General features: G+C 45.5%; 1 long non-coding RNA gene across 1 annotated transcript; it reads left to right on the top strand.

Moving 5' to 3' along the window:
• Positions 1 to 2612: 2612 nt before the first annotated feature.
• LOC123478969 (uncharacterized) lies at positions 2613 to 6613 on the top strand. The gene is made up of 3 exons (XR_006654404.2): positions 2613 to 3110; positions 5025 to 5080; positions 6318 to 6613. It is a non-coding gene; the product is annotated as an uncharacterized lncRNA (long non-coding RNA).
• The last annotated feature ends 20558 nt before the right edge of the window (positions 6614 to 27171 follow it).

Genomic DNA, 27171 nt, shown 5'->3' with positions numbered 1-27171 from the left:
TATACCAAGTCCAAAGGCAATTGCAAAATCAGACCCAACTTTTCCAGGCTTATTGAATGAGAAAGACACCCCACCCCCACCACAGCATTTGAGGGAGTCACATTTAGCTGGAATACAGCTTGTTCTTCACCCATGAATTTGCACCAGGCCTCCTGGGGCGGGACTCCACTGTGCAGGTTACCTGTGGGGTTTTTTTCCTTTGTGTATAATATTTTAAGCAAGGAAGGTCAATCTCATTTCATAGACTTGCACCAGCAAACGTTGCCTAAGGGTTGTGCACTGAAGAAGCTGCGTATCCCAGCCATTGCAGAGACACTTGCGGGGCCTGCGCTGACCTGCGGTCACAGCACTTTGTCCGCCTTCACTGCCTGATTCAGCGCTGGAGCCTTCAGAGATTCAGGGTCCTATGTGCACGGGGACCACAACGGCAATGGCCTGCTCCTATACACATCCTGTGTTCTCACGTTGGAGTCTCTGTTCCCCGACACACTCAGCCATCGGGTGCGGTGGCAATCGCTGGGCTGCTGGGTACCTCGTGGAACAGGGTCAAGCAGACGAATATTGTGAACCTCTGGGCTCCCACCTCCCCTGCCTTTGCCTCCCCCGTGACCGGCTGGCTAATCAATGCAAATGTCGTAGGAGGCCAGGCCGGCAATTGGCATTCCAGAGAGTGCAGACCACCAGCCGAGCTTTAAATAAGTGCAGATGTGACAGGCAGGAGACCCTGGGAGGGCCGCCTCCCGCACCTCCCTCCCAGGGCAAACCGACGCACACCGTCACCAGCCTGGGCTGTGTGTGCGCAGGGCGCCCGCGGTGGCCGCGGGGAGTATGTCCAGGAGGATGGGGCGCTCACCAAGTAACCGCAGGGAGACTGGAACTGCCCCACCCGAGTTTGTGGGCAGCACGAGGATGGTGTGAGCCCCGCAGTCCATCGCTTTCTAGGCCCCGCTGCTTCATCCCTACGTGGCTGGAGAGTAACCCACCCTCGCCGCCAGCCCCGGCCTCCAAGGGTCCGACTGCTGGTCCCTGCTCGGGAAATCCCAAACTCGGCTGGCGGGTCAGCTGCGGAGGCTTCGCTCTTCCAGGGTAGGGCCTGACCTGCCCGCGACGCCCGCGAGTCTGGAGCTTCTCCCCTGATTACCCCCACCCCACGTGGGAATACACCTTCCCTGCCCCAACCCAGAGTGCCAGAGACGCCCCGGCCTGCGGTCCGCGGCGCGAGGGCGGAGGCGGAGGCACAGGTCAACCCCGGGTCAGTCCCCAGGCTGGGGTGAAGGCTGAGTGGCGCTGCCCGGGAGCGAGGTGCGCCATAGGGGCAGAAGGCTCGGGGCAGCCTCATCCCCGCAAACGGCCCGCGGAGCCCGCTGTGGCCCCGATTGCTGGCTCCGGGTCTGTAGGGCTCAGGGGAAGACTGAAAGGGGAAGGAGAGGGAAATACGGAGCTTTGCGCATTCTCTGGTGTTTCGTCCGCCCTGATTCCGATTCCGAATTATTCTCAACCATTCTCCCCCAAAACCCTCTGTCAGGGAGCTCCACTAACCCCGTCCGGGCCCGGGGCTCCCAGCCGCGAGGCCACCCTCGCTTACGGTCTCGCCCTCCGACCCGGGCCCTGGGAGTCCGAGCAACCCCCTTCTCGCCTATCCCTCCAGTCTCTGCGGGCGGGTGGCCAGGAGGGTGGCGGAGGTCGGAGCTTCAGCCACTTGGCGGCTGCCCATCTCCTCCGCGGGACCAGGCGCCCAGGCCAGGCTCCTGCAACGCCCTGGCTCCGGGAACCCCCCAAGCTCCGGGTGTTGCAGTGTATGGCGGCCCCAACCGCGCCCGCCCCTGCCCCCGCCCCGCCCGGCGCCCCGCAGGAGCAGCTCTCCTAGGAAACCTGCAGCCGGGGAGGGCCGGCCGCCACGCCGGGTGCAGGGCCTTCTGCGGGGAGCCGCCCTGCAGCTCAGCCCCGCTGCACCGGACCATCCCATTGGCTTCCAGCGCCTCCGAGACTCGCCTTTCGGATCCTACTCTCCGCCCCACGCCCCAGAGCCTCTGGACACCACTTCGGCCGCCTGGCATGTTCCGCAGGGGTCCGCGCAGGGGCCGCCCGCCCCGGCCGGGAGTTGCCAGCGTTACCCGGCACCGCCGGCCGGCCCCGGGCGCCTGTTCTTCCCTCCCCGCTGGGCACGGCGTGAAAGAGGTACCGGCGACACCCCAACCGTCTGCGCTCCAGCCCTGCAGGGCCGAGCCCCGTGCGCCGAACAGGCTGCGCACCAGCCGGGGTCCCCGCTGCCTCTGGCGCGGGAAGGAGCCGCTGCCGTCAGCCTCGCCCATTGCAGCCGCCTGCCCGCACCTGCACCCGCCTCTCTCGCTTGCCTTTCCATTCGCGCGTAGTAATGCCACGAACTTTTAAAAGAAAAAATTTTTTTCAGAGACAGGCACGAAATGGAGGATACGACAATCCGAGCGCGGAGGCACAGAAACACAGCTGGTCCCGAGCAACCTTGCTCGGCGCGGAGACCACCCCTAGCCAGAGAGGCGGCGGCAGTGGGTGCGCGGAAAGGGAAGCGACGCTCAAAAGACAGAATGATGAACAGCTACACATTGTATTAAAAAAACATTCAAACCCTTGATTCTAGTTTGCGGACCTGGCCTAACCGAAAGGACGATTTTAAGCAAACACAAAACCCTGAATTTATTGTTGCAAGTCCTGTTAAAAGACGCCAACGGGAGTCGCAGACGCATGGCAATTAAGATAGACGATGCGACCACCGTACGATCATTTTCAGGGACGTCCTCAATGTCTTGTATGACTTTTTAAAGCGCAAAATTTAGCCAGACAACTTTCTGACCCGCCAACAATCCAAGTAATATGGTTACTTTCCTGATGTAAAAATTCTTGGTGATGTATCACCTAAAACAGAACTCACAAGGTTTCCGATTGTGTAACATAAACAGCGAACATAACCAGGCTAAAGAACTGTTAAGTCCCCTTATGTAAATACCCAATTCCATCATTCAAAAATTGTTGTTAGTTTGTAGGGTAAGTCTAAAGCACAGGGCCAGGCTTAGCTGCCCTTTCACGAAAAATACCTCAACTCTTCTCCCATCCCCAAGAAGACAAACTGCAAGGTCAGTATTTTGTTCTTCTTAGGGAATAACTGTGCTTTTCAGCCGTCTGAGGTGCTCAGGAATGAGATGTGCTAAGCATTCATATGAGGATATTTTGGAAGATGGTGCAGGTGTGGGCTGACTTAAATTACTTGCTTTTGTGTTTTTCTAAAAGGTCAAATTGAAGGATCTGGTTTTAGGGAAGGCAGAGAGAATAATATCTCCTGACATGAGTTGAGATGCCCCTGCACCCAGCCTCAGATGGAGGAGATAATACAACCCTGATAAGACATTTAGCTGAGGCATCCTGAAAAATGTGCCTATCAGCATGCATGTCATCAATCAAAAATTATTTAATATTTGCATTCAATTAGCCAAATGACTCCACCATTTGGAGAATTTTCACAAATAAGCAATTAGTGAAGTGATCAGTAAAATCTTCCACACTCCCTTGTTCATTTAATGGTAAATTACTGAGCACTGCTTCAGCTTGTAGGAGTATCTAATGGCCTGGGAAACAGTGGTGCTGTTAAAAATGGAGCCCAAGGGTTTCACAGTTTAATTTTCAAAACTAGTAGAAAATGCTAACAGAATTACTCAAAAGGTTTTTAAAAAATCATTTCGGAACAAAGGCTAAATTTAGGAAACAAATCAGAACAGCTCTAACATCTGAAGACATAAATGAATTGTGCGTATGGTTTCTTGAATGATTTTCTATATAAAATAGCTTAGTGACTTTTTTTTAAAAAAGCCTCTGCTTCATTAAACACATAAAATTGGCTATATTGATATACATATTTTTGCCTTATGTAACTAGAATTCCTTACATACCAACATAAGAAACTAACAGCTATGTTGGCTGTATTCCCTAAGTATCAGTAATTTAAATTCTCTGAATATAATTGACCTCATTAGGTTGAATCATAGGTCAGAAAAGCTACTGGGGAAACTCTTTGTATGTAATTATGCAGATCACTAGTAGTTTTTAAGTCCCTAATAACTAGACATATAAATTTTCTGGGTTGAAGGAGAGACTGTAAATCTATCTTGTATAATTTTGTAGCCATCTTTTAAAATGAGATAAATTATAGCATATAAACATCTTTGGGATTGGTTTTATTATAAGGAAATAATTTTCTTTGCTGTCAGAGATGCCCATGAGGGCAAATTTTTATTATATATTTGAGAGCTGTTAAATTTGATGATTAAACACATAATTTCAAACCATTTCTCAGAAAAGTTCTCAGACTATTAATAGTATTTTACTTCTGAGAAGTGCATTGAAAAGTACAAAATATGTGACATTAATATTGAACTTGCATAACTAAGAATCTGTACATGGCACAGAAAATATGTGCAAATAAAAACTAAAGGCTGAGGTCCAGGTGCAGGAGGACATTGAAAATTATGGTTGGCAAAAAAAAATGTATTTTACTAACAATTCATGCAGTATTTTCTCTCTTAAGATCTGCTCTTCACAATGACAAAATTGCTCAGGGATCCTTTCACCAACCTCACACAATCGCAGCTGTGTGTAGGGTGTGTGTATACGTGTGTGTTCATTTTCCATTCACCTTGGCAGGGCAAAGAAATAAAGAAAGAATGAATATCTTGAGCTACTCTGACACACATAAGGACTTATAGTTTATTAATCGAGAATTTAGCTTATCCCCTCTGCTATTCATCTGAAATTAATTAAGTGTGTAGAATTACAAGGTGGGTGTATCCGAGACAGCAGGCCCTGCTCGGACTAATCAAAAGGGCACATGTTGAATGAGCACAATTTAGTTAAGGTTAATCCAGTGAAGATGATACCTCCCTGGTCTTAATTACTCTAGGTGATAGATCGTGGAATGGGAAAGTAGGAAGGAAGGGAAATTCAGTCCTACCGAATACCAGGATTTTCTAATTTAATTTAGCTCTCTGTTTTCACAGACGCAAACAGTTTCCATTCATAGAGGAGGACCACTCTGTCTAGGTTCTTTTTTAAGGTGGGTAAAACAAACAAAAAAAATTGCAAATGATGTGTGTTTGTAAGAAAAATAAATAGAAAAAAAATGAAGTTTTCAAAGGTGTTGGTCATAATGTGCCTTTCACTGCGGACATTTCAGTTCAGAATTTTATCGGAGCCCAGAGGATTCTTTGTGATTTCTGCTGGGGGTGGGTTACTTTTCTGTACTTCTGCGTGCCAAGTCTGATCAATGTGTTGAAATAAACAGACTTTTCTGCACCCATAAGACTATATTAATGAAATGAATGTGTATGTATTATTAAAATATTAATAAATACACAGCTAACCACCATGGATGAATTGCACAATTTAAATAATGTTGAGCAAAAGAAGCAGACCTAAGAATACATACTTTACGACTCCACTTATATAAAGCTCAAAAAGAATCAACATGAATCTATAGTGTTACAACTCACAACAGTAATTACCCTCAGAGGAAAAGTCTACAACTGGAACACAGTAAGAGGGGCTTCTGAGGACACTGATAATGTTCTGTTCCTTAACCTGGGTGCCAGTCCCAGAGGTGTGTCCACTTTATGAAAAGTCCGTGAGCTTATGAATTTGGGAATTTGTAATTTGTGCATTTTTGTATATATGGTTTATTTCAGTGAAACATCTACTTTACAAAATGAAGATGAATGAGAGAAAAAAACACTAAGAAATAAGGAAACGGGATTGTGGGGCAAGACATTTTTAAAAGACAGGGCTGAGGGCTAAGGATATAATTCCAAAAGAGAAAAATGCATTAAAATATATAGCAAGATATTATTAACAAGGTCTTCATGTGTTCACTTTGCCACCCTAATGTCTGCACTCCCACAAACACTCCTCAGTATCCAGATTATACCAAATTATCTTTCTTGTTTCTTTTGCATATATTAAAGACCAAGTCTGATGGAGGTTTTTACAAATCTTATTCTTTGTTGCTATTTAAGATGCAGCTCCCCATGTCCCCCCCAAAAAAGCTCATTTTCTCCTTGCTCATACAATGGAAAATTATCAGATGATTTCCTTGTTTTCGGTTCTGTGATATATTTTCTGTTAGAGGTGGGGGGGGTGTATCTGTTTCTGATTTATTAGCATTTGATTCCCTAGTTTCCTGCCATTGATCAAGCCTAATACTCGGCTCAGCTGATGAGTTTTATATGAAAACTGATATTTCAGGAAGATGGAAGGTTGAACCCATTTTTAATATTTTCCCCCTTCATCTCTTTCAGAGTTCGACATACACTGGAGACACCTAGCAAAACCCAAAACTATATTCTTTTTCACCACATTGCCCTGGTCTAAAACTTTTTCGAAGTCAAACACATATTTATCAATAGAAGAGGTGTTTGTCCAGTGTCACTCACATTCTGTCAACTGTATATACATTTACACCCTCTCGCCAAAACATGCCTTCACCCCGCTGCTGACCGGCTGTCCGCCGTTCAATCTCCAGTGAAGTCACGGTGAGTAAGGTCAACTCCTTGGAAACATCTGTATTTGATCAGTTTGCGCAAAACAGGGGCCTTCCCTGAAGTCCGCCGCGACAATAGTTGATTCACCACCACTGCCAGAGCCTCCCTCAGGAAACCTTTTCCCCCTCTGAGACCGCACTGTCATTGCCCAGATTCAGTTCTACTCTAATGAGCTCGGGGTGTTTGCAGGTCCGAGCCTTCCAAGCACGCAGCACACTGACACGGGGAGAATTTCCCTTCTTCAGCTGGAAGATGTCGTTCTAGTTATCGCTACAGGGAGGACGATTCGTGCTTCTCTACCTGTTTCTGTTCTGGTAAAGAGTAACAAATGGAATCCGATCGGAAAGTCAGCAGCATGTGGACTGTAGTTGGACTATTCCAGACCCCGATGGGGTCAGTTCTGTGCTCCCACGTGCACATCTGTGGAGGGTTAGCAGCATTAGCTTCTGCGTCTGTTTTCTTTTTTCTTTTCTTTTCTCCTCTTCTCTTTCTCACTTTTTTTTAATCATATTTTCAGCATTAACATGTTTTTCCACAGGAAATCTAAAGGACAACTCTACAGCCTCTTTTTCTTTAAAGCAAAAAATAATTTTTAGGATAGTCTGGTAGCCCTAGATGGTATGTTGATAGGCAGAATATATATTTCATTCACCTCCATAGCATGGCAATCTCAATGCAAAAAAAAATTATGAAAAGTCTAGTGTAAAGTTTTAAATTAAACATCAACCTGAAGACAGCATGAAAGAAGTTTCATTACAATTTAAGGCATCATTAAATTCATTCTATTGGTAGAGCATTTGGAAAATCCCCTGTCAGGTGTTTACAAAATTGATGACTACATTTTTTAAATATACAAGTCTGACTGTCTTTCATTTACAAGAGGGTGGAGCAGGAAATTGAAAAGACTAATTAATCAGTTACCTTTTCACAGACGGGCTTCTGCATGCAATCGGTATTGGTGGGAGGCGAGAGACCCACAAGACAGCCCTATTCTTCAGGAGCTGTCGCAGCAGTTAAGGGACAAGGCAAAAATACTGAAAATGTAAATAACAGAAGAAAGCAGGAAGTCTCGGGTAGTCAGTATGTGGTACAGACACTAACGTGCACATCCTCTATCCTTTGCCCATATTAAAAGCACGTGAAAACTTGTTCTTGGTTTAAGGCTGATGCGTCTGTTTGTGGTGCCATCTCCACCTCAGTCCTATTGCTTCCCCATCACCCCTGTCATCGGCTGTGCTGGGATCAGACAAACCTGCACTAAAATCCCCGCACTTCTGGGACTTACGGTGAGTTGCCGAACCTCTCTGTGCCTTAGGTTCCTCACCTGTGAATAATAGTACTACCTCGCCAGGCAGGTTGGTAAACGAGACCATGTCTGCAACGTACTCCAAGCAATGCCTGGTGCAACAGCATGCTCAGCACAGTCAGCCCTGACTGGGGTACAGATTCCTGGTGTTCCTGTCCCTCCCACATCAGCGGCCATGTTGTGTATAATATCTAATGATTCGGTTCGGATAGCAAGGAATTACCTTGAAATACTTAAATACTTCAGGAATCTCCTTTTTTAAAAAAAGAAATCTCACTGCTTGAGAGTCTCCTGGCTCTCCCAAGCAACCCGATTCAACAGGGATGGAAATTTTGGGTGATTCACATCACCATGTTTTCCCCTAAGTGCAAAATCACACACTGTGTAAATAAAGGAACAGCTTTTTCCACCACAATAGGGTGAACTCTTAAAGGCCTTGCAATGGGTGTAGAGATCCTTCTTGACACCAAGGCCAATGCTGGTCCCAAATGTCAATATTTTGAAAAACCTGACCTGTATGCATAGTTCTCACTGGCTTTGTGCTAGTGACTCACATGCTTTTTCTTATCTCAACCTAGTCTCACAGGTCAGCAATTTTGTTTGTTTGTTTGGGGGTTTTGTTGTTGTTGTTGTTGTTTTTTTACTTATACCTGCTTCTGAATTGCCTGAGAGTCAAAAGACCCTGCCACCTTCTTTCTCTGGTGATCTCCCTTCTCCTGCTTGGGGAGGGCTTCCTTCTTGGGCTCACTATTCCCGCATCTTCTGGGTCAGCCTCTGGCTCTCTGAAACACTGAGCATCTCCTGCACTACCTCTGGCCACTACACCTGCGAAGCTTTTCTCTCCATACAATCCAAGCTACCCCTCTTTTCCTCCCTCTTGGCCACCCAGATCTCCTGCAACATTAGTCTCAATTTCCACTGTGTTGGCATGAAACCTGGTTGTCACCTTTAGCGTCAGGAGCATTGGCCCTCTTGAGAGCTCTTCTTTCAAAAAGCAAACTTCCTCTCTTTGCTTTGTTCCCCCAAATCAAGCTCACTGTACCCTTGACCTTTGCTCTGTCTCCCTTCTCTGGCTTTCCTTGTGCATGATACTAATACTTCTCTGTCCTTGAGTGAAGAGGTGGGGGCTACAGGGTGTGAGGAAGGAGAGGTTGGGGCCATGGCTTCCAGCCTCCCTTGGTTTGTTGTGTCTTCTTTCTTCTGCTGGCCCAGTAAGACAACTCTGGAGCCTGCCATCACCTCCTCCTTCATGATTACCTCTGGGACGTCTGCTCAACCCCACCTACCCGCCTGCTACCACCATCCAAAAGCGCATTATGTTCCAGGAGAGCATGTTGACACTGTTCCTTCTCAAGATATGGAGACCCCTTCACTTTTGTGTCACGCCCACAGGGATATTTCTTGACCAGAACTGTGCCTAGTTCCATTTTTACAGAACCAGGCATGCTGCTGTCATTGGATTAAAAGTCTCACTCAATTCTGTTAAATCTAATTAATTTAAAATATAAAGATGATTTGGGGTTGCTTTCAGTAGTGCAAGAAAAAGGAGAAAGGATGCCACATTCCTGCCTTTATGATGGAAAATGAGCCCACAAGAAAGAAAGCAAGAGCTTGAGAGCCATGTGATTGAGGGAGGAGCTAGGGTGTCCAGCCTTAGAGGTAGGAACTGCCCTGGGAGAAGTCAAGGCCCATGTATGTCTCAGAGGCTTTAGGGGATGGGAAAAAGTGTTTACAATGTTGTCTACTTAGTTTAGTGTTCAATTTACTCATTTTTAAGCAATTAACATTTTGAGAATTCACACACTACTGAATAATAACTTAAAAAAAAACCTTAACTAATTAAACTCCCTGAACAAGTGAACATTTTTACACACATAAGCAATGGAAGTCTTTACTATTGTAATATATCAAGTTCTCCTAATTGCTGCAAACACTGAAAAAATTTGACAGTAATTTGTAGATACAAAACTCATCAGTTTACTTACACTAAAACCTATTACAAAAGGACTAACACTACACACTTAAATGTGATTCCCTTTTTCTTTTATTTTTTTAAATATTTAATGAATTTTTTTTTTTAGAGAGAGGGGAAGGGGAAAGGGAGAGAAACATCAATGCGTGGGTGCCTCTCATGCGCCCCCTACTGGGGGCCTGACCTGGCCCACAACCCAGGCATCTGCCTGGAGCAGAACTCAAACCAACAACCCTTTCATTCGTAGGTGGGAGCTCAGTCCACTGAGCCACACCAGCCAAGGCTGATTTCCCTTTTTCTTTGTCATTATTCTAATTAACATTTTTTGTTCTATCAGTTATCTATTTTTGAAAGACATGGAAATATATTTTTTTTGTTTAAATCATTTTTAATTTTTCAATTACAGTTGACACGCATTATTATATTGGTTTCAGGTATATACCCCAGTGATTAAATATTATATAACTTACTAGGTGATCATCCCAACAAATCTCATACCCATCTGACACCATATGTAGTTATTAGAATATTATTGAGTGCATTCCCTGTGCTGTACTTTACATCCCCGTGACTACACTATAACAACTAATTTGTGCTTCTTAATCCCTTCACATTTTTTGTCCATCCCTCCAACCCACCTCCCATCTGGCAACTGTCAAAATGTTCTCTGTATCTATGACTCTGTTTTTGTTCTGCTTGTTTACTTTTTTGTTTTTTAGTTTCAGTTGTTGATGGATATGTATTTATTGCCATCTTATTGTTCATACTTTCCCTTCCTCCTCTTCCTCCCCTCTTCCTCCTTCTCCTCCACCTCCTCCTTCTTCTTTTTCTTCTTCTCCTCCCTCCTCCTCCTCCTCTTCCTCCTTCTCCTTCTAGATGCCCTTTCACATTTCATGTAATACTGGTTTAGTGGTGATTAAATCCTATAGTTTTTCCTTGTCTGGGAAGCTTTTTATATGTCCTCTGATTCTAAATGATAGCTTTGCTGTGTAGAGTAATCTTTGTTTTAGGTTGCTTTTCAACACTTTGCATATTTCTTGACAATCCCTTCTGGCCTGCAAAGTTTCTGTTGAGAAATCAGCTGAAAGTCTTATGGGAACTTCCTTGTAGGTAACTAACTGCTTTTCTCTTGCTGCCTTTGAGAGTCTCTCTTTGTCTTTAACCTTTGGCATTTTAATTATGAGGTGTCTTGGTGTGAGCCTCTTTGGGTTCATCTTGTTTGGGACTCTCTGCACTTCCTGGACTTATATGTCTATTTCCTTCACCAGGTTAGGGAAGTTTTCTATCATTATTTTTTCAAATAAATATTCTATTTCTTGCTCTCTCGCTCTCTTTTCTCCTCTGGCAACCACATGATGTGAATGTTGGTACAACTGAAGTTGTCCCAGAGGTTCCTTACACTATCCTCATTTTTTTTGAATTCCTTTTTCTTTAGTTCTTTGCTCTTCACTTTGGGTATGATTTTTACTCAACTACCCTAAAAAGTCAGAGTTACTAAGCCAACATAAGTTTGCCAATACAGGTGGGTGGTTCTGATTCCAGACTGGGCACAAGTGAAGGTGTTTTCCAATGGCAGTGTCCAGCTGGCCAGGCACTTTATTATATGGGGACTTTATTTACACATCAGAACCATCCACATTATGGACTCTGACCAAACAGATATATTTTTATTGATTTGATTTTATATTTTTCCTCAAATGATGCTTCTTCTGAGTATCTTACCTTATCCATACTATAGACTTATAGAAATGGGCTCTGTAACTGCCCCCTCTGAATGTCTTCTCTTTATTTTATAACAGGTATAACCTGTTTTACAATAGTTGGTTCTGAGTGGGTCCTGTTCCAGTTCCATTTGAACTCAAATGTTTGGTAAATTTGGGTGACCAAAATTTTGGAACTGCAATATTGATGCTCATGCTTTACTAACTACAGGAGCTTAGGCAAGTCACTTTCCCTGAGCTCCAGGAGTATGGGATATAGGAGTATCCCATACTCCACCTCTGAAGTCCAGCCAGCTCCAACCATCTCTGATGTTTGGATTCTGAGCAGCAGGGTGTATGTGACATATAAGGTCTGTCCGGGAAATGTCCAGCTATTGTTAGTATAACAAGAATGGTTGTGTGACATTGATGTAACCTGGCAGCCAAGGAGAGTAGATTGGAATGCACATGTGTGAATAATGACAACTTCACTGTACTAGCCAGTGGAGGTGGTAGATGCCATTGAGTGAGCATGTATACTATGTGGCTGTGGCATTCAAAATAACTGAGCTAGAAGGACAATGAGCCTGCATCAGATTTTGTATTAAGCTTGAACATTCCTCTGTGGAAACTATTCACATGATTCAGAAGTCCGCAGCTATGGGCAACTGGTGATTGGTTGCTTTGACATGACAAACGCACCCACTTATACATCACATCTCATGCAGAGTTTTTTTGCAAAACATCAAATCACCCAGGTGACTCAGTCTCCCTACAGCCCAGATTTGGTACCCTGCAACTTCTGGCTTTTCCCAAAACTAAAATCACCTTTAAAAGGGAAAAGATTTCAGACTGTCAATGAAATTCAGGGAAATACGATGGGGCAGCTGATGGCGACTGAGAGAACTGTGTGAGGCCCCTAGGTGCCTACTTTGAAGGGGACTTAGGCATCATTGTCCTATGTACAATGTTTCTTGTGTCTTCTTCTATAAATGTCTCTATTTTTCATATTACATGGCTGGATCCCTTCTGGACAGACCTTGTACAACCAGTGCCATGGCCTTCATGAAGCGTATGACCAGTGTGAGCTGAAGTTAGAGAACTCTGGCAATGGAATTAATAGGCCAAGGGAAATGTTGAAGGATGGTAGGATTTAACTGGAAGAGGAGAGAAAGGGCTATTTAGAGAAGGGGAAACCACAAACAAAGGCCAGGTAGCAGGAATTAAGTGGTCCCAATAGAAGTAAAATGCCAAGAAAATATTCAAGTGACACCATAGTGGCAATTACCACCAGGAGGGATATGTTCATTAACTAGTGAACCTTAATAGTGAACTTTAGTCACGTCTGTCCTGGAAGCTCTGTTATCTGTTACCTAAACATTTTTCCTACTTGAAAGTTGTTTATGGGATTTTCTTTGAGGGTGTAAGTTCAAATTCAGCGATACCATAGCAAAGTGGTGTTTACTCTCCTATCTGCTCTGTGCCCAGAGGTTGGAGGGGAAGGGTGCCACTACCATTCCCAGAGGTATATGAGTACAGTGACTCTGTCACCTTTCTTCTGGTCCAGCCCCTCCCCTCCTGTTTGTTTTTATTGCTATGAAACCAACCTCTGCAATATAATAGCTCAAAACAACCATTTATTTTTCTCTATCACTCTATGGATTATCTGGTTTTAGACAGGCAGTGCTGTTCCACATAATATCAGCTGGATATCACTCACTTGGCTGCATTCAGCTAAGCTGGGCCATGCTGGCAGGTCAAGGAAAGCTTCATGCATGTGCCTGGTGCCTCAGCGCTTCTCTATGTGGCCTTTCCTCTTGGTGGACTTTCTTGCAACATAGTGGTTTTAGGACAGCCAAACTTCTTACATGGCTGCTGGCTTCCGAAGGGAAGAAGCACAAGCTGCCTTAAGGCCTGCATTTGGGAGTTTCAGAATGTCCTCTACATGTCATTCTATTGTTCAAGGCAAGTCACAAGGCCAGCCCAGATGAAATAGGCCTCTTGATGGGAGGAGCAGCATGTGCAGAAGAGGACTTGGTGGTAGCCATCTTTGAGGACTCTCTGCCCTCTCTCCTCCCACTGCGTGGTTGTGCATGCAAGCTACTGGAGAGATTAAAACAACAGCAGCAGCCAGCAAATAGACCTCAGAGCCAACACCAATCCCCATGCCCTGTGTTAGAAGTTCCCATCTGTGAGCCACTGCAACAGATGCTGGCAGCTCTGCTCATTTTTGACTCTTCATCACATACCTTTGGTTACTGCTCTCTTTCTCAAGTGTGAGTCTTTGCCCCCCTAATTAGACCAAAGTCTCCCAGGGGCAGGGACCACCTGGTCTCTCATATGCCTAACTATACCTCGAGTCAAGCTAGTAAGTTTTGAAGGAAGTTGTATTTGTACAAAAATCCATGCATTCATATCTCGTGAGCACTAACTAGAGGTCTGCAGCTATAGCAGTAAGCAAAGTCCTCACATTCATGGAGCTTACATTATTTTTGAATAATAGTAAGAATGACAGTAATCATATCTACTACATATTGAGCATCTTTTGTCTCTCTGCCAGATGGTATAGCTGAGGCTTTACATATATTCATCCTCCCAACACTCTATGAAGTTATTGTTGTTCCTTTTGTAGAAGAACCAAAGCTTATATGGTAAAGAGTTTGTGTAATTTTTCCCAGGCCAGAGCACATCAGTGACAGAGCTGGGATCCAAAACCAAGACCACATGGCACTAAGTGGGGCCATAAGCTCTATTTTGTTACCAGCTAGACTGTGCAAATGCCAATTCTCAATGCACAGTTTTCAGTTATTCCAAGAACATCACAAAATTACCAAAACAAAGATACCAGACAAGCATGGGCAAGCACGCACGTGTGTGCATGTGCACCTGTGTAAGAGGAGGCAGTTGACATTGGGAAACCTCACAACTTTAATATTGTAACACAGTGGTTCTCAGAGCAGCCCATGAATCAAAACTATTTTCATAACAATACTAAGACATTATTTGCTTTTGTCACTCTCATTCTCTCATGAGTGTACACTGGAATTTTCCACAGGCTATATGATGGGTGATATCACAACAGACTGGATGCAGAAGCCGATATGAAAGTCAAACTGACTTCTAATAAATCTGACATTTAAAAGATTTCCAAAGATGAAAATTATTGCTGGTTTCTCACTAGGTTTTATTGTTGTTCTTATTTCTGAATATGTAGTTATTTTTCATACAAGTGTTATTTATGTTGATATATAATGAGTTTATTTGTTGTTTTTAAATGAATTAATAAACATGTACTTTTAAATTTTCATAGTTTTAATTGCTAATATGGAAATCATGGATAGATATAATTCATATAAACAAATCTTACTGGAGTCCTCAATAATTTTTAAGAGCATGAGAAGGAGTCCTGAGACCAAAGAGTTTGAGAGCTGCTGCTGTTAAGTGCCACAACTGTCTGGTTGGCGGGGGGGGTGGGGGGCAGTTGGAAACCTCTGACTCAGTAGGAGAAGCTGTAAGTCTTCTGCCTGAATTTCAGTAAGCATTTCAAAGACCTAAAGGAGGTGGAATGAGATGCTCTGACAGGAGAGAGCCCCTTGCAAAAATCCACTGAAAGTGAGAATTGAACAGGAGGTTGAATTCTCTCCCCACCCTGCAGTCTGGAAACCTCAGCAGAAGTTCAAAGGGTGAGGCACGTGCTTTGCCCATTGCGGGTTTATGGCAGCAGTCCTTTGCTGCAGAGACTGAACCTCTCACGTGGACTGGAAAGCCAATGCTTTAGAAAACGCTGCCCAGGTGGACAGGTGCCTGGCCCTGACATCTGAGGATGTCGGATAAGGGCTGATCTCCAAAGACCCAATATCCACACACAGATTGGGCTCTGAAAACAGGCAAAGAAATATCTGCTCATCAGCCTGGCTCTCTGGAAGCAGCTAACACCATGCCCCCACTCCTACCCCCATTCCAACCTCTGCTCCAATCTGTGAATAGGAACTGGGAGAACAGAGGCTTGTGAGCTGAATGCTGCAAAGGAGGAAATACGTGGCAGCATCCGGCCCACTGCTGAACTCCCATCTTTATCTCTAGCATTCTGCATTTGGGGTAGGCACTCCCACTGAGCAAATTGATCAGACCCAACTGACATATTTAGTTCTTTCTAACAATTCTTTTATGGTTGGGAAGATGTTGAGGAAGGTGTGAACAAAAGATCTACATGAGCAGCCTGGTCTACACAGCCCAGCCTCACCACCTGACCTTCAATCAGAGGACCCTGCAAATGAGCACCCACATGGACCCAGCCCCAGGCTGACCAGGGAGGATTGTTGGAAGGCTGTCAATTTATGAAGCAGCTCACCACTAAAGGTGAGATTCTGGGCCCTGGGACAAACTGGATCCAGGTGAGTACAGGGAAAAAGGAGTAGAGCCTTACTCCGCGAGGACAAACCATTGCCTCCTATGGAAGACAGACACGTAGTTCTCTTTCCTGTTTCCCCATGAGCACCTCTTTCTGTATGTCTCTTCTTCTGTTTTTTACTTGGCTCCTTTGTCTCCACTCCTTATGTTTTCAACACCATTTCTTCTTCATACACTCTCATCTCCTTCCTCTGCTGGAGATCCCAGAGAGCAGGAGGTCTACTGGGTTCATATCCTGATGTAGAAGACAATAGAGGGTGATGGGAAGAAAGGGGAAGCAGAACCAGCGTCAGCAAAGTGACTTCAGTTTCAGGAAGTGGGAAGCACATGAATCTCATCCTGCACAGATTTTCTTTAATTTGATTAGGAGATGATGTTACCTTCATGCAATCCCAACTGTAGAGATGGATGTATCTGAATATGTAGTGTCATACCACCACATTTTGTGTTGTTGACCATGCTTGTCCAAAAGGCTCTTCTTAAAACTACGAAGTAATGCATCTGTAATGGTGGGATCCCAGGGACTGAGACAGACCAGTGTGAGTGATAATGGGGTAGATGAGAGCTATTCCAGCCCCTCTCCAATTACACCAAATAGGCAAACATCTAGTCCAATTATGTAAAAGGCAGTCTGCATCAATTTTCATCTGAATGCATTCATTTGTAAACTAAAATGACTTCTGGTGAGTTATCTTCTCCAACTAGAGCTATAGAGCTTTAAGGTTTATATTATTAATCCATTTCTTAAAATCAAGCATTTCTCTAGTGAACCTCTTAAGCCGCTTGGGCCCCATCCAGAAAATGAGTTGTCTGGGTGACTTGGCCCTGTGAGCAAAAGTGTAGACCAGCATTCATTTATTCATGCAACAAAGAAAGGGGAACTGGGGGCTTTCCAGGGACCTGGGGGAGAGGTGTTACCAGCTTCACAGTTAGTCGAGAGACTCCCAACCAGCACGGTAAGCTTTGGAACCACAACCACAGTCTCTGAGAGAGGCCGCTCCGCCTTAAAGCAAAGAATTAATTCCCAGAAAGGAAAAGGATGAGAAGGAAAAAGGAAGTCTGTGGGCTCCTCAGCCTCAGGTTGTCACTCAGAAAGGTATCTCCAGCAGCATCTCCCCTCCCTGGTTTTCCCTCCTAGAATTTGGCAGAAAAGAGTTTTCAGAGGCTTTTTGCATGACCACAACTGGTTTCTCTTGGGAGCAGGTCAAGTGGGAGTGATCACCTCCAAAGTGTGTGAGCAAGGCAGTCAGCAAAGCCCTCTCAGGCCCTCCCCCCAGCTTCTCTCTCCTGCACTCCCAGGGCGAGACAGGGCACCTGGGCCCCCAGAGAGCCCCTGGGAAAGTCCCAGCCCTGGCTGTAGAGGCTCCTGTTGCCTCCTCAGGCTCCTACCATGGGGCCTGGTCCTGCTCACCCAGGCCCAGGTTCACCACAGGTGAATTCCTGCTGCGGACACCAAGGGCAGGAGGCCACTGATTCCTTCACAGAGAAGGGGGTTCAAGTTCTGGGGGACTGAGGTCCAAGTGGTCACACTCCCTCCTTGGTTTAGCCCAGACTTTAGAGAGTTGAAGCCCCTCAGTCAGAGTTTGCCGCCTCGGGGCACGGTGGGGGAGTTTCAGCCAAAGCAAGGCTCTTGGCCATCCAGGCAGAGTGCAGGCCCGACTCCCCCGGGAGAACCCGTCCGTGGGCGTGGGTCCCGCCTGCTCGGCCTGCTTCACCTGGCGCTAAACCGTGGCCCACACCCCGTTGGGGCCCTTGGTCCCTAGTTCTTCCCTGGGCACTCTGCCTTTGCGGGGGTGGGAGACCTGCCGGGAAGTGTGGTCCACAGGAAAACGTGTGGTCGTCTGGGTGGCAGGGCGAGCGTCCAGTTCCACGGAAACGACCCCAGGGACCCTGTGAACCTGGCCCAATATCTCAAGTGTGGGGCACGTATCCCTGAAGGAGGCTTCTGGTGGGGGGGGCCTGCCCCACACCTGCCCGGCCTGCATCTCGGCCGAAACCAGCCAGCCATGCCTCCGACAAAAGCCATCTCCTGGGGGCCTCCAGGGGGATCTTCGCAGTGGGGAGGACTGGACGGATGGGTCTGCGGGTTTCTGGCAACTTAGCCCAGTGTCTCGCACCCCGGCCCCAGGGGTCTGAGCCCCATGGAGGCAGAGGGCCACTTATCGCGTGATGCCGGTGTCCTGCGGGGTCAAGGGACGACGTGGGCACTCTCTAGGCGAGAGAGTGCTCCTGGGCTTCGAGGTGCCTGGCTTCCTCTTTTGGTATAAACACCCAGGTCCTAAAATATTGGGTTGGCCAAAAAAGTCCGTTTGGATTTTTACCATAAGTTGGCTCTAATAGTGCTTAGTTGTCTTTAACTTCATTTGAAACAATTTTGTTATATTGTAGTGTGACAGCTCTCATATGAACATACATTAAAAATTTTTTTTACCAAAATTGGTGAATTTTTGTGCAGCCATTTTAATATTGAGGATGGAAGAAATACACAACATTTTCATCATATTATGCTTCATTATTTCAAGAAAGGTAGAAACACAACTGAAGTGCAAGAAAAAGAGATTTGTGAAGTGTATAGAGAAGGTGCTATAACTGATTAAAAGTGGTTTGCGAAGTTTCATGCAGGAGATTTCTTGCTGGATGATGCTCCACAGTCGGGTAGATAAATCAAAGTTGATAGCAATTAAATCGAGACATTAATTGAGAGCAACCAATGTTCTACCACGTGGGAGATAGTCGGCATACTCAAAATATCCAAACCAATAAAGTTAGTGGTGAAAATGAATATGTGTCTTTGATTTTACAGAAAAAGCCATACGGACTTTTTGGCTAACCCAATACAAACCCCACTGATTGGATAAGTAACAGGTTAAGTCTTGAGGAGCTGTCAATCCCAGCAGGGCAGTGCTGAGGAAGCAGCATCTGGGTAAAGGGCACCAGGTGAAGACTTGGATTCAAGTTTTGCTATTTCTTAGTTGTGCAGGTTACTTCACCTGTTCGAGAGATAGGTATTCAGAGAGAATATTTGTTTTTGTTTGTTGGATATAGAACACAGTAGCCTAGGTCATTATTAACCAATTTTATCAGATCTTTGTGAGTGACAGCTATCTGGGAGGAAGTTTGTCAGGAGGCCTGGGGAGGAGAGCAGCAGGAGGGGAGGACGAGAGCTCCACAGCAGAATGTCGTGTAAGGCAGACAGGCCTGGAGGGGGCTGGGCACTTGCAAGGTACAAGAAGGTCATAGAGAAATGGGGGAAGGGTCCGGAGGGGTAAGTGGGGGCGGGCAGAAGAAAAGCAAGAAATTTGCCCAAGTCAGATGACCAATTGGTGATTTGTCTGAGACTCAGGCTCGGCTTCCATTGCTAGAACACAGACGGTGGAAGGTCCAAGAGACAGCTCAGGAAAGGGACAGGGAAGTCATGGCACCCTCCAGCTTCCAGTTTAGGGTGACTTTCAGAAAAAAGCTTAGGGTATCCTCACCGATGTTCTCTAGGCTGGGGTGAGAGTCTGCCCTGTGTCTTGCCATAGGCTGGTGAACTCTCTAGGCCCTGCTTTGGGGTCAGCATTGGGGAGTAGGTGCTCAGCCTAACCCACTTGGAGCAGGTCTTCGCCCTCTCACTAGGAACCTACAGACCAGGTTGGGGGGCGTGCCACAGGACCCCCATATTTAAGTCACCACCGATTAATTAAGAAACCACTTCTAATAGAGACCAATCTTCCAATTCTAAAGTTTCAGGCATCCCAGTTTATCTGGACCTCTGAAGCATTCAAGGTTTCACCCAGGGAAACACATCTGGTTGCATGGGGAGGACTCATGAAAATCGCCTCCACTTAACTTTAGGCTGCTTCTTTTAGTGGGAGAGCTCTGTAGGCCCCAACTGTGCTTAAGCAGCCTTGAGGTTTGAAGGGCAAATCCCCGACTGGAGCACCGCCACAGTAACCGCTCTCACCGCTGGCTCCAGGGCCACGGGGCTCTTACCACATTGTAAACTATACATTTGCAAATCTCACAGCTAATCCACAGTACAGCCTGCCTGCAATCTAATATGGGTCTGAGAGCCTGGAAGCACCCTTGTGGCACAGGCAGACCCTGTCTTAAGCCTCGCACTGAAAAGTACAACTGGTTAGCCAGACTGCAAAATATGTAACTTGAAGTCCCCTTGCCATGAGAACCACGTCTCTGGAATTTCCTGGCTTCGGGAGGGGTGGCGTTCAATTTCTAACCTTTGCTTTATGTTGGTCGAGCTCTTGCATTTTATTCCTGGGGTTGTTTCTGTATTTGGTAGGGAGGTGAGGGGGCAGGGTGAAAGGAATGAAAGAGTCTAATAGAAAAGCGAGGAGCCCGAGGCTGCCAAGTGGGGCACCGTGGAGTCCCACCTGGGCCCGGCGCAGTGGGCCCAGGGACCAAGCGATGCAGACAGAGGCCGTGGAAATGCTCCGTCTGCCTTCTCCCCACATGCACATCGCTACAGGTTTCCCACAGCCTGGCCATTGTGGCGAAGTGAGAACAGCTGTCATATCAGGGCAAGGACACTGGACCTGGAGTCAGAAGACCTCATTTCCAGCCCTGCTCTTACCACTTGCCACTGAGGGGCCTGTGGCAGACCTACCTGAGTTTCAGCTTCCTCCTTTATCACTGGGGCTAATCTTACCTCACAGAGAACTGTGAGGACTGGATGGAGCGAGTGTGCAATGGAGGCCATCCAGAAGCCCATCTAGGGAGCTCTGTGGAGTGTCTGAGTTCAGAAAGGTTGCCTCTGCAGCTTAGCACGGGAGCAAATAAAATCTCCAATGAGCAGCTCCTGCATGCCGGCTGCCTGTCTTGGCTGTGAGGCCGCCACCGAGGAGCAGAAGAAAGGACACCATGAACACAATCGAGGACTGAGGCCAAGCCGCCGACCCCCTTGAAAGATGACTAACAGGACAAGGCATCGTTTGCTAAAAATCAGTAAATGTTGAAGAGAACTCTGAGGAGAAAAGAATGAGTCTTTGATAATGGCTGAGGGACTCTTTCAGAGAAAGGAGGCCTGTAGAATGCTTTATCCTGTTGGCTTTGGCATCCTGGGACTATTTCTTACCCCTAAAAAGTCTGGTTCAATATGTCCAAGTTTGAACAGTCACATGATCCATGATCTATCTCTGCCTAAACAATTTGAGTAAACATTTCCTGATTAAATTGGCCGCAGGGAAAGCTAGCGTCTTTCGCCAGACAATTTTGTCTTCCCTGCCCCAAGCCTACTGGCCCCGACACCGTGCAGAGCGGGGCCAGTTACTGCCTGGGGATCTGTAGTCTCTAAAATTTTATTGTTCCGGATGCATTTTGTTTTTTAAAAAAATTATCGAATGTCATCGTATGATTCAATTTCTTGGCTCCTTCCTGAAAAAGCCGGAGATCTCCTCTGAGGGAATTCCTCGTTGAGAGCTGAGGCCCTCTGACTGAGACCAAGCCACACACCCTGTCACCCCCGCAGTCCTGGGGTGCAGGCTGAAGCCGCCAGTTGTATCTCTGAGTTACAACTTAAAGAGCGCAATGACACCTTAAAAATATCCGGGTACTACTGTTGTTGCCTGAAAAATTTCTCTAGGCTTATCCCTGTGTTGATACTATGGGACAAGGGCCCCATGCTGCAGAGTTGCCTCCAACCTGAGGTCACACTAGGGGGGAGGTTTAGATGAAGTCACATTAACAGTGAGGGAGCACAGTGTGCCTACGGGCTGGGAGTGGCATTTCTGTGGAGAGCTAGGTCATTAGGTATTATAGCAAAAGCAGGGATAAATATGCAGGGAGACAGGCTGACAGGAAAAAGGCTCTGCGGATACACAGCAGCGTTACTTACAGGCATCGTCTCCGTGAAAATGGTGTGATGGGTATGTCTATTGTTTCTTCATACTTTCTGAAGTAAAAATTGATAATTATAAAAAATGGATATTTAGAAATTGATCACTAGAGAAATTACCTTTAACTGCTGACTTAAAAATAAAACAAAATAGAAATATTCTTCTGAATCTAAACCCCTTGGGAGCTTGGTTCTGTGTCATCCTGGGCAAGTTACTTAACCTTTCTAAGTTTCGGTTTTCTCGTCTGTACATTGAAGATAATAATAATAGCACCAGCCTCAGTGGGCCATTGTGAGGAGTACATGAAGTAAACCAGGGAAAGCTTTTAGAGGGGCATGTGGCACTTGGTAAATGTCAAAAAGTTTTAGTTGTTTGTGATCATCCCTCGTTTTTTGGAATTAGAAGATCGATACACATGGACTGAGGAGTTGGTACCATCCTTCCTGGAGAGCAGAAGGGAGACATTCAGGCAGGCTCAGGCGGGATGGGAGCAAGCCCAGGTCTCCTTCACACAGTGATGATGAGGTCTGTCGTTCCCACACAGGCAGAGCCAAAGCTCGCTAATATGAGAGAGAGCCTTTCTACCCTCTGAGAACACGCGGCAATGCCTTTAAATGTTTCAAGTTATGTGTGTTTTCTTTTTCCATAAGAAAAATAGCCATGTCTTTCTAGGGCAGGCTGAACTAGAACTGAAGAGTCCACATTCACCCTAATAGGAGCAGAGCACAATCCACCCCTTCTGTGACAGAGCAGAAGAAAGCTTCCGTGAGCATCTGGTCCAAGTTTTGCAAGGAACAAGGTACTAAGGGGCAGAGTCTCTTCTCTTTTTTGCGGGGTGTGGAGCACTGTTGAAAAAAAAAATAGAGGCACGTGACTCAGTCGAACTTTAAGAAGATGGTGGCAGAGGTTGCTCATTAGCCCCCAGTATCCATCCCTTCTTCTTGTTTTAAGTAACAGATCCTTGAATTTTAACTCACACACAGGTGCCCAGAATAAAGACACATCCCCAGCTTCCTTGGTATTTCATTGTAGCCATGTGCATGGTTTTTAGCCAACAGGATGTAAACAGAAGTGGCATGTGATATGTGTAACTTCTGGGTCATGAGAGAGGAAAATCAACTCCCATCTTGTTTAAGCCATTGTACTGGACAAAATGGATTTGACCCCTATAGATTAGAATGGTTTATGTCTATCCATTTTCTACCACTGAACCTCTCGATCCCTACAGAGTTATTAAAAAGCCTAGTTAATAGACAATCAAAGGACCACCCCCTTTTGGGTCAGGTAATTTCTAGAGGGTCCATTAGATAACATGCAATGCATCACTGAAAGCACACCAATAAAAAACAAACAAGCCTTCTCTTTCAAGTAGAACTTTCACTCGGAGTCTATAGGAGGGTGGGAATTCAGGTGACTCCTCTGCCTCTTCAACCTGTCCCCCAGCTCCACAGTAGACCATAGAGGATCCATGAAAGATCAGCAGGTCCTTTGGTCATGGCTTTTGGGGTTGCCCCATGTCCTACCCCTCTCTCTCTCATGAGGAAACCAAAATCATCACTGTGAATTCTCATTAAGCCCTTTTCTCCAAATGCTTGGGTCCTACAATCTCTCCCTAGCCTCTGATAAATGTCACCAGCCTTTCATTCATTTCTATCCCATTCCATTTTGAGTGTGTTGGGGCCTTTAGCTCCTAGGGGTGGGGCATCTGCAAGATGCGCTAAGCATCACTTTACAAAGAGCTCTAATTCCTTGAGCTGCATTACCAAATCCCCTGTCACAGCATGTGCCAGGTCCCGAGGTGGGGATGGATGGCAACAGTGTTTGGAGAATAGGAAAAAACCCATCCCATCACTTCCACATAGTGAGTGTGAATTACCTGGTACGTCCTGCATGCTCAGTACATGGTAATTACTAGTGTTATAAAAGGAGAAAGCTCCCTGAGGGCCAGGATAGTCCTGTAAGAGATGGCACTTGAACTAGGCACTGAAGAATGGCACAGAGGAGAGAAGGAGAAAGGACATGGAAGGATGGAGAGCATTCCAGGCAGTTGGTACGTCACAAATAAAGGAAGGAAAGTAGGAATGAGCGTGCTCCCTTTGGATGGTGAGGAGACTAATGAGTGTGGGAGAGAAGTGGGACCAACAGTGGGGCAGAGGGGCAGGAAAGCTGAGGTGAGGAGCTTGGACTAGAGGCAGCACTGCTGGGGTCTGTGGAAGGTTCTGGAGGTCATGCAGCTCTTTGATTCTACAATTGTGTTCCGTTATCACAGCGCAACAGAAGTACCAACAACTGTAAAAAGCCTCCTCATTGCTCTCACCTCCTCCTCAGCAGGGCAGGGCCTTCAAGCCCTAATGCATTTTGCGGGAGAGACACCCCTAGCTCCCCGACACCCCGCAACTTCTCCAGGGTAATTTAGACTGTGGCCTTATTTCATGGTATTTCTGGGAAGACATGTGAAGGCCAGCCAACCAGTGTATCTTTCCAATGAGGCTTAGTTCACAAAACTTTGAAATGGGTCAGAGCTGCCACCATAATTACTGCTGTGTAACACAAACCTACAAGTACACTCTGTTACCATTCTCAGAACATGCCGAATGGCTATGGCCTCCAGGAAGCCTGAAAGGCACAAAATTATGATTTTGACCATCAAATTGGCATTTGTGCTAACATTGGCTAACTGCTCAGCCACAGATAGAGTTTAAAAAAACATGAAGACGCCTATGATTTACTCTCTAAATGTCAGGCGAAGATTATTAACCTGACGGTAATAAATTCTTAGAGTCCAATGGCTTGAGTAGTCCCAATCGGACATAAGCAGCAGCTGTATGTGTTCAGCAAGCTCTCTAGGTGAGTTCCTATTTCTGAAGCATATTTTACGTCCCAGTGTTTTCCAAAACACCAAAGCATGAGGCTTTCAAAGACAGCAACGTCAGTTTTGAAGCAGATTCATGAAAAGAAGGAGCCATATTTTATGTTTAATTTTTCTTTGGTTCTCTCTTAACAGTGTGAAAACATCATGTTGAAAACTGATAATCTAAGCAAATCTTGCAGACATTTTTTTCCATTTCTATTTAGCTTATGCTATGGTACTTTGCACAGGAGTGTGAGGTGCTGGGCAGAAATTCATACTTGGAGGTGTATTTTATTTGTCATCTAGATTATCTTTTCAGTGAAGGAAATAAACACATTTCCTGTTTCTTCTGAATTCCTCATTAACACCTGATACAGAGTTCTTCAATACTTCTTGTATTGTTGCTGAATGCTGTTAGTTGGGAGAGATGCTCTCAGCAGCTCATCACAAAATTCAAAATGGCTTAAACCACACGGGCACTTACTAGCTCACATAGCGAGATGTTGAAAGGCAGGGCAGAAGCAGACTGGTAAGGCAGAGACTCAGCTATGGCAGTGGGACCCAGGCTCTTTCCATTTTTCTGCTTCATCATCTTCCACATGTGGATTTTCTTACTTGCCACACTCCACACACAAATGCAGGAATTGCCATTTCTCTTTGCTCTTCTCTCGAGGAGGAAAATCTTTCCCAGAAGCCTCGAGCCTACTTCCCCTTGGGTCCCATTAGTCAGGACTGGGTCACACACGACCAGGCCTGAGCTGCCATTGTGAACCATAGTGATCCAGGAGGCAATGGAGGATTGGTACGAGAGAGGCCACCAGGAGTCTGTCACGTGACCTGTGTGTAAAGGATGGCTCCAGTGAGAGGGGAGTGGTAACAGTGGGAAACAACAAGTCTCAGAAGTTGTGTGGTGAGAAAATAAGTTGGGAATCATAGACACCACCTGCCTAGTTTGAAGAACATCCCCCAGTCCCTCTAGGCAGGAACACTTATAAGTAAATTCCTCATAGAAAGCAGCAGACTATCAGGCTGGCCCTGTAGCAAGTCTTGCTTACTACCTAGTTTGTAAATTGGCCAAAATAATTGAAACAGGCCATGATCATCATGGCCACCTTTGGGATACAGGCTCCTCACATATGTGTTCCATTACTTACCCAGCTTCATACATGTATGAAGTAGTTTGCAGCCGATCTTGCTTGCAAATGAAATGTTATTTACAAAAATACAGAGCAAGTGATAATTTGTTGACTTGTGATATGAGGTCATTGTGTCACATTATAAAAACTCAGATTAATTTGTGGTCTGATAGAGTCCCCTGCTGAAAGAATTATCCTCTCTCCTCCATGCATACATATGACAACATTCAGTATCTGGACCAAGTGAGACAGAAGGATCTGGGTATTTGGAAATCTGGAAAAAGAAATCCTAAATTACCTCTAAGTAACTGCAATCTACATAATATACAATATAAATGTTGTATATTATATAATGCAATCACATTTATTTTAATAATTATAATTATTGTGTATTATATAAAATATAATATGTAACATTAACTTATATGATATATAACATTATGATATATAACATGCATACATATTATATAGAATAAAATTGTAATATTTCAATTTACAACAAATTACTTTCCTTGTATTTCTCCTCTGTTAGTTACATATCTCAGCTTATGTTACTAAGATGAAAGATAAATCCCATGCAATCATTCTAGTAGTGTAAGTTGATATGTTTGACATATAGAAATCATGCCGGAGGAAATGATTTACCACCAACGTAAAGAGAATAGAAGTATCCCCGTGAAGCAAAAGGATGTAAGATTTGCTAGGCTCCTGCAGACAAGAGGCTCATCTCCCTGGTATTATCTGGCTTTTCTGGGACATCAGTCTCAAAAGCAGAGTTTTCTTAGGTGTTACACACTCACGACAGTCTAAATCCTTAGGAAAACCTGGGTACCTCTGCGGGGAACTTCACAAAGCTGTTAAGTGTTCATTGCTCTTAAAATATTTGGCAAAAGTCAACACCCAAATTCCAGCCGGCTTGGTCTGCCTGGAGGGGCTGAGGATGAGATGCTGTCAGGAGGAGCAGACCCTCCTCACCCCTGCGGGCCGCAACAGCTCTAGCCCAACTCTTACCTAACACACCTACTATACGAGAGAGACCTCCCAGTTGTCCTTTTGCCCTTCCTCCTCCCAGTCTGTAAACTGAACACTACAAGTCGGAACTCAAGTACAGAGAGGCAGAGATGAGTGAAAACACATGGACACTGTTCTCATCTCACAGTGCTCAGAGAAAACAAAACAGAACAAACGCTCGCGAGCTCAGTGGTGGCAGGCAAACTGAACTGAGTGCGAGAACCCTCCCAACTGGTGACTGTGGTTGGGAGCACCTGGACGTTGTCTTCTGACTGTGTTCTCGCAGAGAAATGCTCAATGGGGCTTGAGGTAAGAGAGTGACTAGACTAGGAAAAGGAGGGTCCAGTTGAAGTCAGTGCTCTTGGCCATAGTAAGAGTCCAAAGGTTCTGG

This window comes from Desmodus rotundus, chromosome 5 (assembly GCF_022682495.2).
Source record: "Desmodus rotundus isolate HL8 chromosome 5, HLdesRot8A.1, whole genome shotgun sequence".
In the NCBI taxonomy this organism is placed as follows: Eukaryota; Metazoa; Chordata; class Mammalia; order Chiroptera; family Phyllostomidae; genus Desmodus; species Desmodus rotundus.
Note: the sequence above shows the minus strand (reverse complement) of the source record. Positions and strands in the feature narration are given on the sequence as shown.